This window comes from Schistocerca nitens, chromosome 2 (assembly GCF_023898315.1).
Source record: "Schistocerca nitens isolate TAMUIC-IGC-003100 chromosome 2, iqSchNite1.1, whole genome shotgun sequence".
Classification (NCBI taxonomy): Eukaryota; Metazoa; Arthropoda; class Insecta; order Orthoptera; family Acrididae; genus Schistocerca; species Schistocerca nitens.
The window spans coordinates 812,698,482-812,714,439 of record NC_064615.1 but is presented as its reverse complement, the minus strand read 5'-3'; the positions used below and the strand labels follow the sequence as shown (position 1 = coordinate 812,714,439).

Sequence of the window (15,958 nt, the reverse complement as noted above, 5' to 3'; positions counted from 1 at the left end):
CCCCAAACTGTGCATAGCACAATACTAACACCTCTTCCTCTTTCAGAGCTCAACATCTCACTCATTATGGAGGGATGCTGACTCAGCTTTTCAGGATAGCAAATGGGAAGTTGTGGTACAGAAAATGGCCCAGAGATCATCAGTGTGTGTGTGTGTGTGTGTGTGTGTGTGTGTGTGTGTGTGTGTGTGTGTGTGTGTAGTGAGTGGCATATTATGAAACAATGCGTGTATAGTGTGTGTAGTGACTGATAGTGAGATATGAGTGAACAGTGTGGGATCACTTTATTTATAAGTTATTTGTAAAAAAAGTATTGTATACCAGGAGTAAATCTAATGATTGTCTCTAACTACAAGTCTGTAAATATATGTGTGTATGAATTTGCTTATTTTAAATTGCTCTAAATTTGTAAATACTTTGACATGTCCTATATCCTTGTAAAAAGAGATCTATGGATGAATAAAGCTACTACTAGTACTACTGCTACACCCTTTTTGAAATATTGTTTTCAGATTTACTTTGCTTGAGTATATGTCTTTTGTTAGGGCTCAAACACTGATTTCTTCTTAAGAAGTTAACATAACCCATCACTAGTAACAATATTGCATAGGAATTTTCAGTGAGTGAATTGGTAACATTCACACAAAAATGCAGCAATAGTCATCCAGTTGACTTTCGTTGCTTTGTGTTGGAAGCATTCAGTACTCCTACTCCAGACTGTGAAACTTGCCTATAGAATGCAAATGTCACATGACATTTAAATGGCCATTAGTTTCAAGTATGCAAAACCTCATATGTAACTGCAAAATAGATACTAGAACTGAAAATACGAAAATGACAGTTGATAATACAATCACAGCACTGTGGTGCATTCAGCTGGACAGATGGCCTCACATTAGGTGGCGGGTGACGTATCGCTGGTAGATGGTGACTGCTGGCCACCGTATGGCAAGGAAACTCTCGAGTGTGAACTGTTCTGTTCTCGACAGAGCATCAAGCTCTTTGGTGGAATTGCTTCTGAAGTTTTTGCTATAACTTGTGTGTTAGATACTGAAGGAAATTATCTTTGAATTTTCATCAAATGGAACTTTGACAAACACCAGACATATGATTTAAAAGAATAATGCATCAAGGGGTCTCAGACTCCCGACTTCATATCTAAATTGTGCAACATGTATCACTAGACCATGAGCAAATACAGATCTATAGCGGATTGCAAAAGATGAAAGCACTTCCTCCATACACCTCTGCATCCTGCAGTGTTTCCAGATCGTGTATATGATCAGACTGAAAATTCTGAGGGGTGGCCAGTGATATTACCAGCCTTAAGTGAATGACTCTGACTTAATTTCTGTGGCAGCCACCCAGTAGCCAGGTTTTATGTCTATGACCATACCTAAAAGTTGTCCTTCACTCTTTACATTTCTCTACTCAGTAAAGATACTCATACACTCATGCAGTTCTAATGTGTTTCCTCAATATTAATCATAATCTTCTCTGGCTCTATAAAGATACTATTTGTAAAACTATTGTTGTAAACTGTAGAACATAACTTATCCAAATCATAAATATTAGCATAAGTCTTTAAGCACAAAAACTGTCATATGACAGAGCAACAAGAGTGTGTTCTCATTATGAGGCCTGTCATATAAAGGGGCAATGAAAGTGTGTTCTCACTACAAGATGAAACAAAAATTTTAAGCTATTCAGTATTGTCAACATAGTTATAAAATGTAAACAAGCCAGTAAAAGTTTCATTTTCTTCCTTCTTTTATTTTCCCATTTTCATACTGTGTGTTTTAAGTCAATAATATACAAATACTTTTTTACTGAAATGACCAATGCTGGTCATATTTCTGTTAATTTTTCTTCTGTTTATAGACTGTTGAGTGATGATGAAATGAATTAATAAAATTATAGCCATGATAGATTGTACAGCAGCATAATGTCTTGTATATAAAATAAAACTGAATAGCAATAATAATGCAGGAAAAATAAAGACTTAACCACCCAATACATAATATGGAAAATCATATTGACTGTTAAGAATAGCTGGATGCTCCTTTTGAGAATGGAGATGTAGTAACAACAGGTGCTCATCTTCATTACATAAAAACAATTCTATATTTCCTGTAAAAAGTAATAATATACTAGAATTCCTAAGCTGACACAACGGTCAACAGAAGAGCATACTTCTAACTTAGCCAGAGATCATCCAAACTCCAGACCCAAAAGAAGGATGAGAAATCTGTACTTTATTTTGTTGTATCTATTGTGTATCCATTTATTTTATAATGAAATGTGTGTTTAAACAAGCTAGAGATATTACATATTCAATTTGTAGGTAATCATAACAATCATTAACCATCTTTTTTGCCCAATTATTTGCAAAAGTACAGTCCAAAGGCAGAAATCTATGCCCCTGTGGCGTCAATAGGTCATATTGACCATGATTAACACCATTTTTGGACTCTTATTGCTCTGCCGAGCCTCCATGTTAGTTTTCAGTTCTTTTCTGTATCTCAAGCTGTGTACATATTTATGACTAACTACCAAATATATCTCTATGTGGAATTTAATGGGGATAGTTATTGCATTCGACCGATAATCATGTCCCGTTCCCATACTGGTGACCCCGAAGTTTCTACGGCTTCTGCGACTTCCACGCCGGGTGTTGTAAATCAACAGGTTATGCACACACCGCTATGGCAACCTCACCCAAAGCTTTGTTCAAAGATTTGGAGGCCCATCTATGACAACCAGGCCACTCCAATCCTTCGCCAACGGCTGGCTCTCCACTACACAACAGTGATTCATGATCTCCAACCAAGTTGACGTCAGACTTTGTTGTTCTACTATGGTCGAGTGCTACACTGTTAGCTCAAACAATGGACTCAGGTTTTGTGTCACCAGACAGTGCTCGCCAACATGTAAAATGTGAAGTGGATAATTTTCAGAACTGTGTAACTACCGATCGATTGTGTAATGTTCAAAGTGATCTACAATTACACACGTACTTTGACTCTCAATGGGTCGCAACATTGGTAACAGTCATGCTGTGTGCAATGCCACCATTTGTGCAAAACACACATGCTATCAACCGCTATCAACCTTTTCCAGTTTTGCTTCACTTACAAGCTAATGATTGACATTTTCATGCACCAAATTCCCCTTGCTCACCAACCAGACCTGTTGCTCAGTTTTTCGACCACAAGGGCTCGAGCACATCTTATGGCGCTTCGCCTTCCAGGAACGTTTTACCGCAACAATGTGATTGTCAGCAAGTTTCACCAGTAATTTATAGTCCAACCACACAGGGTGTGTTCACGATGTGCACAAAAAACTCACACTGTTGTCGCATGAAGTACCAACCCCCCCTACCCCCCCCTCCCCACATGCACGGGGGGCCCCAATTCCAACCATTCAGCCACTCCCCTCTCCCACAGTACCACCTGCGTCTGCCGATCTGGCCTTCTGCGTCATTTCTGAGGTGGACAATTTTAAATCTGTACCTCTAACCTCCAGTCCAGCTTATGGGACCTCCATACGTGTTGCACAACTGCTCATTCCCATGGTACTAACCGTGCCAGCCCCGTTGTGTTTTCGTGACATGTCAAGGACAATGCAACCCGCTGTTGCTTCGGTCGTGCTTGCCAATAACAGACCAACGCCTATGGTGCCAGGCTGCAGTATGGCCCCTCCTACCACAGACCAGTAGGACTTTGAAGATACACCGAAGCTGCCTTCGTCCCCCCCCTCCCCCCCCCCCCCTGGCCGACTGCCAAAGCTGCCCCCTTTATACGAGGACAACCTTTATCAGGGTTTGTGCTTGTGGAGCATCTGTTCGAGTTACATCATGTGTCCAACGACAACTCTAAATTCTTGTGTCTCATCACGCACCTCCATGATCACTCGGACTTAATTTGTGATCTACTCCTCTCTCCACTGCATCCACTGAACTACAAGTTTGCAAAGAAAACAATATTGGACCGACTCACTTGCTCACCACAAGAATTAATCATCAAGATCTTGTATGAGGAGCACCTAGGGAATCAAACTCCGTCACAACTCTGGTGCCGGCTTCAATTACTTGTGAGTGAACATACAATGCCGGGATGTTACTCTGTGGGTGGTATGGTCCACCAAGTTACCTACCGACCTACAGATTCAACTGCTGCCACACTCCTTTGAGTCAATTGGCTCTCATCTTTGCATTGCAGCCGTATGCACTGCTACGATAACACCAACCAGCACACCACTCACCACTGCTTGGCACAACTGTCCCTGTTTACCGGCCGTCTGCGGGAGGCAGAGCTCACTCCACCTCCACGCTGTCTACACTGCCTGGCAGTATCCACTCACTCTCTCCTCCATCCAAGCACTCAAGAATCGACCACACACCATACGTGGCAGTATACATCCCAGAACAAATCAATGAGGACAATCCCCCTCCACTGCTGCAGTCACCACCACCACTACATCCCACATCCGGCTCATTCATATTGTTCGTACCACAAGATTTTTGGCGATGATGCCAAGAAGTGTCGATTACATTGCCAGCACCCAAACGCCGACTGCAGGATCTAGAACATACCAAGTCCTGCGGGGAACCTCACAGGCATCCTCACACATTGCACTCCATCCAATCGTCCACCCAGCCGAGCGGTCGTTTATACGTGACCGACATTTTGTCACGGCTCATCTTCCTAGTTGACACAGGTGCTGAAGTGTCTATCATACCCACATCGTTGGCTCCTCCTGCCTTTTCACTGACGAGGTCACTTCTGTGAGCTGTCAACGCATGAACGTTACAAACCTCAGACTCTGTCAAAGTTATGGTGCACCTATCTCCTTCTCTGTGTTTTCCGTGGACTTTCTATGTTGCCAACATCGATGAACCAATTCTCGGTATGGATTTTTTGTGACATTACAAACTCTCTCCAAACATGGTTCAGGTCTCAGTGCTACATCATCCCACTAACACTCAGATACTGTGCTCCAGCACTTATGTTCCATGTTCTGTTTCTCTTGCAACATCTGAGTTAGTACCTGAGTGCTCTGCCCTCACGGGTGACATTGTGACCTGCGTCACTAACCTACTGTCAGAATACGACTCAGCGTCACAACTCCGCTGGGAAAATGATGAGCTGAAACAACAAATAGCACACACTTACAACAAGCTTGTCACAGCTCATACCTCGCTGCTGAAACTGAAGTCCACACTGCCACCACCTAATCATGTTTCTCATGCACTTTAGTCCAAAAACATTAACTGCATGTTACGATTGCATCTGGTTAACACTGCACCCCCAACACGCTCGCCACATTCAGTGCCATGTGTTTCAAACAGTGCTTCTAATGACAGTAGCGCGCATGATATGACCATGCTCGCCATGCAGGCAGCCGCCCCGCATGTTGATAAACATTCCCCCTCTCTCGTGCGCCAGCCATGTGACTCAGCGGCCATCACTTTTCCCCGTGCGACGCCAACGCCTCTCTCGCCCATGCCTGTTACCCAAGGCAAGGCTGACAACAGTCACTGCACGTCCCAACCCGCTCCACGCTGTGTGCACAGCTGACCTCTCCAAACAAGCACGCGCTCACGTAATAGGCATGTGACTTTCGTGCTGCCTTTTCCCAGTCATGCTAACAGTTATGCCTCGTCGCACCCCACTTGTCCAAAAACTTCATGTCAGGACGTTGCTCAGTCTCATGTGTAGTTCTCAGTTTCTTCTGTCACTGACGGAATGACACACAAGATAGTTACCACCGCCAGCCCTCCTATTACGCACAAGGTTAGACGCCCTAACCCCATTAAGTTGCATGCGGCCCTGCAGCAAATTAACAAATTTTTGGAGGCAGGTATCCTGCAACCGTCGGACAGCAACTGGTCTTCACCGATTCACCTCATCATGGTTCTTCCTGAATGTGTGGCGACTACAAACGTTTAAAAGCTCCTACCATCATGGACAATTACCCAGTGTAGAACTACCGTTGGCATCTGTCTTCTGCCGCCACTATGCAGGCCCTGCTGACAGACTCACTGTCGGGCAAACAGACTTCAGGCCTTAAACTAGTTCACTGGACTGAACCTATGATGGAGCCCTTCAAGGCTCTAAAAACTTCCTTAGCTCACGCCGTGACACTCGCCCATCCTGACCCGTCAGCTGAGTTGTTCATCACTACGGGCACCAGCAACATCATCATCGTGGGGACAGTACTACAGCAATGCAAAGGCGACAAGGTTTCTCCCCTTCATTTCTTCTCTAAAGAACTGTCAACAGCTCAGAAGAAATATTTTGCTTTTGATAGGGAACTTCTGGCAGTCTACGAAGCCGTCAGACACTTTCGCCCCAACGTGGAGGGCCATTCTTTCTTCATCTTTACTGATCACAAACCACTAGCGGACGCTTTCTGCCACCCTCCCGAGGACCCACCCCCTTGGCATTTACGCCTCTTTGATTTAGTCTCTCAATTCACAACAGATGTTCGCTACGTCAAAGGCACAGAAGACATCCCTGTTGATTTTTTCTTGCAGATCATTACTGCCTCACACATCATCGACTTATCCAACCAGGCCACTCTCCAGGCTTCTGACGAGGAATCTCAAGCTCTCCTCACAGATCCTCAAACATCTCTTGTGTTTCCCAAAGCCAAGTTCCTCTGCATTTTGGATGAGGTGTGGTGTGATTCTTCTACCGGCACCCTGCAGCCATTGCTCCCGCCCACATTGATCCGGCAAGCCTTCGACACCTTGCACAACCTCACTCACCCTGGCGTCCGCGCCACCTCACAGTTTGTATCCAAGTGTTTCATTTGGAAAAATATTAAACAGAACTGTCAAACCCGGGCACACAGCTGTGTCTCCTGTCAACTCAACAGAATCGGCTGCTACACTTCCTCTCCACTAGACAAGTTCGACATTGCGCAAGGAAGATTTCGCCATGTACATATTGACTTTATTGGTCCACTACTACCGTTGGAGGGCCACAGATATATTCTTTCCACAATCGACTGTTTGTCTCACTGGGTGGAAGCTGTTCCTTTACACAACATCACCACTGAAACCGTGGCCAGTGGTTTCGTCTCCTTATGGATTGCCAGGTTCGGTTGCCCGACCACCACCACCACCACCAACCAAGGTCAGCAGTTTGAGTCTGCCCTGTTCACCATTTTATGTAACATCTGCAGCATTTAAAAAAAATCATACAACAGCCTACTACCCGCAAAGCAACGGGTTAGTTGAATGGTGACACTGCAACCTCAAAACTGCCCTCAGGTGCCATGACTGCCCCTGGTCTGAGGCACTTCCATGGGTGTTACTCAGTCTCCATTTGACCTTTAAACCAGACTTACAGGGAACAATCTCTGAATTCGTTTTTGGGGAGAACCCAGTGCTACCAGGAGAACTTATCCTGCCTCAAGCACCCAAGGATTTTCCCCTCTCCCCAGATTTCATTAGTCGCATGCACACTCACTTCAAACATGCCCTGCTACACCCACCTTTCAGCCATTTCCCGCCGGACACTTACATGCCAACCACACTCAACACTTGCTCCCATGTTATACTCAGGGACGATTCCTCTAGACAACCCCTGCAATCACCCTACCTTGGCCCCTTTAAAGTAATCCGGTGGGGCAAGACAATGTTCGACATTATGGTTAAAGATCGTCCTCAAACCTGCTTTCATGGACTCCAACGCCACTCTGCAGTCTCATTAGGACCCTCCTGACAAATTTTCCGCTGCGGAGCCTGAAAATACTTTGTCTCATCCCATGGCACTGTTTTCTCCAACCCATGATTCATCATCACTGTTCGCAGGTTTTCCAGGCATGTCGCCATCCACCCCATGTGCGGGTTTCACCACCACTTCACCGACTGTGGAGACTCACTCTCCCACATTCAACCTGTGCTGCAACATGCCACCAACCTGCATGGATGACGTGTCGATCGTCACCTTCAACGACCGTGTGCTCATGCTCCTAACAGAAACCGCAGCCACGCCATCCAATGGGCAGCTAAATGTCAGTGTAGTGCATAGCCTGTCCCTCCCCCGTGAGTGCCACCCATCAGAAATACGAGCGTTCATCTACTTGGACAGATCGATCTGCATTTGGGGTGGGCATGCCTGCACCACACCGCAGGCCATTCCACATGCCTGCTCTCGAACCAGCCGATGCATCGTCCACCCCCGCTGGTTGACTGACTACAAGGTGGACCCGCCGTTGATCACTCCGCCTTGACCGAGATGGAAATCCCGGTCATATGCCTGCCGCCTTGCACGACTACTACTGATGTTGATGCCCACATGACCTCCACTCAAGCCTCACAGGTGGTACTCTGTACTGTGGGGGGGGGGGGGGGGGGGGGGGCTGTGTGGCATCGACCACGATTAACACCCATCTTTGGACTCTTATTGCTCTGCTGAGCCTCCTTGTTAGTTTTCAGTTCTGTTCTGTATCTCAAGCTGCGTACATGTTTATGACTAACTACGAAATATATCTCTATCTCTATGTGGAATTTAATGGGGATAGTTATTGCATTCGACCAATAATCGTATCCCATTCCCATACCCCAAAACGATAAATTTTTGCTCCACTGTAGTAAAATGTCCTGTCAAAACAAGATAGTTGCACAAAAGTATCATTGTTCTACTGTTGGTTTGCCTAAACCAATGGCCAGACCAAACAAATTCTTGTGTACAATTTTACATTATAATGATATACAACATTATTGCATGTACAGTGTTTCATATTTTTTTCAGTCACAGTTTTACCAGTTGTAGAAATATATTGTTTTCCACTGTTCTTCAGACTTTTCTTGACATTCTGCTTCAAGTTTGATGGGTCTATTGTCCTTTTTAATGCTTTTATTTAACAATACGATATCCTTTGGAGTGAAACTTACATCAGCAACATCCACTGTTATCTTTAATATACAATGTTCTTTCAGGACAGTCAGTTTTACAATACAAATAGCTTAATGTAAAAACAGAAAAAAGACACTTGTTGCTATGGTAGCACGTCTCATGTGAGGTACCATATCACTTTATTTCAGTAAAAACTCAATGTTTGCCAAAAATGTGATATATAACCTTCACTGAGGGAGTTCTTCATATTTTTACTATGTTTATAATACTACTTTCTGTACTACAAGAACCCAATTTTCTGAGAAAGGGTAGGATGCTATTTCATAGCTACAGACTTAAGACATAAATGCAACTATATAGAGGTTTTGTACTACATCTGTCTGTAATATTCTGCACCTGCAACTGATATCAAAAAAGTGAAAAAAGGAACTCTATTCCTTTCATCTCTCATATGAAATTTTTGCTGATAGCTCTGACTATATAATAAATGTAGTAAAATTGTTAAGGTACTGGCAGTTTTCACTCATTAAGTTTTCATAATTTATGTTACAGTGTGAGACAGTTGTTGAAACAGGACAGTTTGAAATGTCACAGAAGCAAGAACCACTTCATACTCGTGTGCGGCAACTTGTGCACAATGAAGAACAACGAAGACAGGTGGATCTCCTTTTCAATCAACTGCAAAAACTTCCAGGATTCAGGCCCATGTAAACTGTGGAATTACAATGCCTATGAAAAGCCTATAAGGATAATCTTGCCATATTGTGTCAACTACGGCCTTCAGTAAGTATGTTATTTTGAAAATAAACTTTCATATTATATTCCATCATTTTCACTCAGTTCTAGAGCATTAATGCACTGAAAAGCTTAACCACACAAAATTTATTCCATGGATGTAACTGAGAGCATTCTTAATTCTTGGGGCACATCCTGACTTATTTGAAAATTGGATATACATACAAAAAACATTTGATAAATATACATTTCATCTACATTAGCTTGTTTCTCTTGTTACTGAGGCACTGTTACTAGAGCTGCGTGGAGTGATCCTTTAAAACTACAGACAAACTCAAGAAGAAAAATGACTCATGTCCACAATTTATTTAAATGAAAGCATTCTTTCATGATGTGTTTATTTGCTGCCTTCAAAGGTTAAATATTAAAAAATTCTACATTCAGCTGCACTAATAAGCAGAGGTGCTTATGGAACTGAAATAAAATTTGCGAGCATAGACAGTCGAGGCTACCCAGGAAAATGAAATATAAAATGTTTGAAAAACAGCAAAATATAGTTTCAGATAAGTAAACAATGAAATTGTTACAAAATAATTAGCTCAAATTCAACTATTTTAATTAAGTTGACTCATAACTCACAGGATTAGCCACAACATGTGATTATTTATGCATTTATACTACTGTTATCTAATTGAAATGCCACAACTCACTCAGTGTGAAACATGTACCAAACTAACATGAACACATTGGTACAGTGCAGGTAGCTCATCAAGAGTAAACTTCCTACATATATGTGCTGAAGGAGTAAATTATTGTTATTCTGTGTTGGCGTCTGCAGTATTAACAAGCCAGTTTGAGGATATATGAAGAAAACTGAACCTATTAGTTATTGGAACAGTCGAGTTTATATATAACTAAGCAATAATAGTCTAATCATTATATTGTGGTTATAAATCTGCAAGCTCTCCTTTAAGAGACTTTCTGCATCACCTTAGAGCTGGAAATTCCATTAACCACTGCTGACTAGTTTCTTTTCTTGAAATTCAAACAGTGTAGCACTTGTGAACCTGAGAGATATGTCATGGTTGTTCAGTATCAACTGCACAACAGAAAAAAACTTTGGTCTAGAAGAACTGGAATGGTCATAATTTTTTAGAGTTTCTGCACTTTAACACTAATACCAGGCTATGGTCAGTTTCCTTGCACATATTTGTGAAAACTCAGTTGTACCATCACTAGTAATATCATTTTATTTTGTACTCAGTTTCCTAGGGACCATCTGAGACAAAAATGGTCACTGTCGGAACAATTCACTACATACAAAATTTACAGATTGATGAAAGTTAAAACAAACATATACAATAGTAAAATGATGTCACATACAAATAACTAACAAATACAGCAAAAATATCTGAATTACTGTGGGGAATTTTTGTATAGAATGATATGAGTGTGCTAAAAGAAAGAATTTGAAAATTTCAGGTGTATCCACCTGCTGGAAAACTGCTGAAAATGGTTCCTGCATGCTTAAGGAGGAATGTAAGTGCTCATGTTCTTTGTTTTTTGAATTCAGTGAGTGAATGTTGCAGTTCCACTTAAATGAATGCATACTCATCATCATCATCATCATCATCATCATCATCAACATCATCATCACCACCACCTAAGAAACTTCGTTTCACATGCTTGTATTTCACTCTCTTCTCTCTTACTTATGACTCACATCTCCAGGTTATATACCACGATTGGCAGGTTTTATACATGGTCTGCTCAACCCTCAGAGGGATTCCCTTGTCCCAAATTAGGTTTTGAACTTGATGGAAGAAGCTGAATCCTTTTTGTTCAGAAACTAACATTGCTTGCTGTTTCCTGGGCTAAGAATATTTTTTGTGAATGTTCAGAATTGCTGTAAAATATGATATTACATGACGTAACAGAGCTAAAATAATTAAAGATAAATAAGTTTTCATTCTTTCAGTTTCAATAATGGTGTTGGATATTCTGTAGTGAAAACAGAAGCACTCATTTCCTCCACAAGATTTTGAATACAATGTTTTCAAGAAAACTTTTCACCTGGCGTCACCAAAAGAATTTAAAATGTGCAACTTCCTTGATTATTTGGTCCTACAATAACTAAATGTCACTTTCTTTCATCTGAGACAGTCTGTTCTATTGTAAGCCCAGACTCACATTATTCACTACAGTATCTGCTAAATAATTTATATTAGATTCTGCATCTTGCCCAGAGGCTTTTGGATCACCAGTAAACTGAAATTTTTTTCAATCAACTTATTTGTTTGTTGAGACCTTTTTTATTATTATGTGTTTTATTTATTCAGTTAATTCATTTGATCCTTTTTTTATCTAAATTACCACCTCCTCCCCCTCTACCTTTGTTTCCTCCTTCTCCTCTCCAGTTTTCAGTTGTACTTTAGGCTTCTCATTTCTTTTCATTTATCAATTTTTATTTCACATTCTTTGTTTATATTGCCTTTGTACTGAGACTGGTACAGTGCTTTACCAGTATTCTATGTTTGATCTTCTACTCTCTGACATCTCCCCCTTCATTATCATTTCCCCTCGTCCTCACAACAGGTGAGGCCCTTTCATTCTGGGGTCTGTGTAACCTGTCACTCCTTTATCGTGTTCTCCAATCTATCCCTCGTTCCCTACTGAGGAAAGAACTAATAGTTCTGAAAGCTATCTTTCAACAGTACTGGAATGTTATATTCTTAAGTACTGGCCAGTCATTTTGTCTCTACATATTTTCATATTCATTAGTAATTAAGTAAACACAATTTCTGTATTAAAATAACTAGCTGTAACTGGTTTCAAACCAAAATCTAGGCTTCACACCCTTTACCTGTGGACTGATGAGAACACTTTCAGATTCAGTAGGAAGGTAAATATTGATAAAGCTTACCATTGCTTAGAACAAAACCCTCACTAGTTATGTCAGTAATGCCTGGTGCTAAAATATCTGGCATGAGCTCATCAGTGGTCAAGTAATGAACATTATTTTTAAAATTAACAGTTAAATGGTTCAAATGGTTCAAAATGGCTCTGAGCACTATGGGACTTAACATCTGTGGTCCTCAGTCCCCTAGAACTTAGAACTACTTAAACCTAACTAACCTAAGGACATCACACACATCCATATCCGAGACAGGATTCGAACCTGCGACCATAGCAGGCACGCGGTTCCAACAGTTAAATAGTGAGCAGTAATCTGAAGTATTGCAACACAAATTGGCAGCATTGCAAGAAGATATCCTACAAGCAACATGATTATCAATACAGTTTTAGCAAGATGGATGATGGGCATACTTTCCATGGTGGCCCGGTGGTCCTTGAATCAAATTTTATCTCAATGATGAATTTGTAGAGAGAGGTCATCAAGTTTCCCACCAGGATTGTCAGATTTAACTCCGCTTGAGGGACACACCAAAGATAAGTTTCCTGCATTTCTCTCATATAAATATTATCATCAAACAAAATTTTCTTTCCCTCGTCTTAGTTGTTGCTTAAATTGCCAGCTTCAGGAACATTTTTGACAAAAAAGATCCATTTTTAGAACCTTTCTTAATGTTACTAATTTTGTACCCTGTTCACATGTGAAATTCGTAAGGTGAGTTCGTTTTCTCCATTTCAACATTTTCCAGTTAATTTAAGTTTCACAATCGAGTTTATCCTTGTTAGTTTTCCTAAAACACATGTAAACTTATGAAAGTAAGCGAGCAATTCACTGAAAAATTCCACATTTTTTATATGTATTACAAAGTGTGTGTGTGTGTGTGTGTGTGTGTGTGTGTGTGTATGTGTTCCAAGCGCATAAATAACACATTCTTATCAGCATTGCTGCACCAATGGATTGTAGATAGACCGTGCCAACACAGAGCGAATGAACACGGAATATGGAATATTATGATTCAGGATTTTTTTTTCTTTTTAGTTTTTGCACAGTATCTTAATTACGAAGGGAAAAAAAGAAGTGACACTGTTACTAAAATATGGCAGTAATCTGGAGAACCACTGAGTGAGGTGGCGCAGTGGCTAGCACACTTTACTCACATTGGAGAGGACGATGGTTTAAACCCGTGTCCGGTCATCCTGATTTAGGTTTTCCATGATTTCCCTAAATTGCTGTAGGCAAATGCTGGGGTGTTTCCTTTGAAAGGACATGGCAGACTTCCTTCCCCATCCCTCCCTCATCCAGTGGGACTGATGACCTCGTGGTCTGGTCCCTTCCCCCAAACCAACCAACCAGCCTAACCTGGAGAATCCATGCAAGTCCCTATAGAAAAATGGGGGTTGATTGTGACCAAAATTCAGTGTGGCTATCAGTGAACAGAATGAAAGTGGCTCAGTGTGAATCGTAGTAAGTCTAGCCCATTACTTTACTCATAACACACGTTTTGGTTATAACTGTATTGATTAATTTGAGTATCTTCTTATTAATGAGCATTGTTGTTGTGGCCTTCCATCAGAGGACTGTTTTTTGCAGCTCTCCGTGCTAATATTCTTATGCAAATCACTTCATCTCTGAGTAACTACTGCAACCTACATCCATTTGAATCTGCTTTCTGTATTCATCCCTCCATCACTCTCTACATGTTTTACTCACACTTCCTCTATTACCAAACTGATGACTCCTTCAAACCTCAGGACGTGTCCCATGAACCGATCTCTTCTTTTAATCTAGTTATGCCATAAATTTCGTTGTTTTTTCCAAATTTGTACTTCTTCATTAGTTATTTGGTCTTACATGTAATCTGTAGCGCCACATTTTAAAAGATTCTGTTCTCTTCTTGTCTGGACTACTTATTATCCATATTTCATTGCTGTAAAAGGCTACAGTCCAGCTAAAAGTACTTTCTAACACTAAATTTTGTATTATATGTTAAACAGTTCCTCCTTTTAAGAAATAATTTTCTTCCTAAACCCAGTGATCATTCTATATTCTCTGTATTTTGGACATTGTCAGTTATTTTGCTTCCCAAATAGCAAATCTCATCTACTATGAGGGCATGCTGAAAAGCAGTGCCTCTGAATTTATTATGTGAATACTTTTAAAGCTTTTTTTAAATAAAACAAATGTTATTAACACAGCCCTCTCCATTAGAGGGCTCCAAATTGTAGTGTGTAATATGGCAGTCTTTAACCTAACATGTCAGTGTGCGATAAACAGCATTTTGTAATGGAGTTCCAAATTCACAGAGTTCATCCACATGTGGAATATCCTCTCCTTCTGCCTGCCAAAGCCAGATCATACATGAGTGCTGCAACATCTGCAATAATCCAACACCCTAGATTCATCATCATTGATCATTATCCCTTCAATCCTGACTTGTCCCCATCCAATTTTCATATTTTTCCAAAAACTGAAGAATGCCCTTTGAAGACATCACTTAGAAAGTGATGAAGGGGTGCAAGTAGAGGTGAGGTCGTGGCTCTATCAAAGTAAAACACTCTACAGTGACAATATCAACAAACTGGTTTCTTTTTTGGGAGAAATGCATTCATTCCCAAGGGTGAATGTGTTGAGAAATAAATATGTAGATGTGAAGAATAAATATGTGGATTGTTAATAACATTTGTTACATTTTAAAAGATTTGAGAGTTTCCACATAAAAAATTCAGGGGAATTACTTTTCAGAATGCCCTCATACTTTTAGTATATCATTTTCTGATCCACTTCCCCAGAACAGCCAGACATATTTTGACTATGCTCCATTACCTGTGTTTTAATTTTGTTGGTGTTTGCCTTTAATATCTTTTTAAAGGATTATCCACTCCATTCAACTGCTCTTCCAAGTTCTTCGATGTCTCTGACAGAATTACATTGTCATCAGTATCACACAATGTTCTTATTTCTTCTTCCTGAACTTTCATTCATTTCCCAAATTTCTCCTCAGTTTCCTTCACTACATGCCCAATGTACAGAGTGAGTAATATTGGACACTTATACAACCAGTCTTACTCCTGTCCTAATCAGTGCTTCCCTTCATGTCCATTGACACTCATAACTTCTATTTGGTTTCCCTCGAAGATGTAAATAACCTTCCATTCCCTGTATTTTATCTCTGCTACCATCGGCATTTCAAAGTGTATTCCACCATCATTGTCAAAAGCTTTCTCCAAACCAACAGGTCCTATAAACACAGGTTTCCCTTTCTTTAACAAATCTTGTAAGATAAGTCATAGGGTCAGTATTATTACCTCACGTGTTTCTACATTTCTCCTGAACCCAAAGTGATCTTTCCTGAGGTCAGCTGCTATCTGTTTTTCCATTCCTCTCTAAATAATTTACATCAGTATTTTGCAACCATTATTATTAAACTGATAATTTGGTAAT

General features: G+C 40.9%; 1 long non-coding RNA gene across 1 annotated transcript in view; it reads left to right on the top strand.

Moving 5' to 3' along the window:
* The window catches only part of LOC126237075 (uncharacterized), a 143,173-nt gene that overhangs the window by 54,817 nt on the left and 72,398 nt on the right, over positions 1 to 15,958 (top strand). The window contains exons 2-3 of the long non-coding RNA XR_007545026.1: positions 9,421 to 9,651; positions 11,086 to 11,142. This is a non-coding gene — a long non-coding RNA (uncharacterized LOC126237075). The remainder of the gene's footprint in view (positions 1 to 9,420; positions 9,652 to 11,085; positions 11,143 to 15,958) is intronic.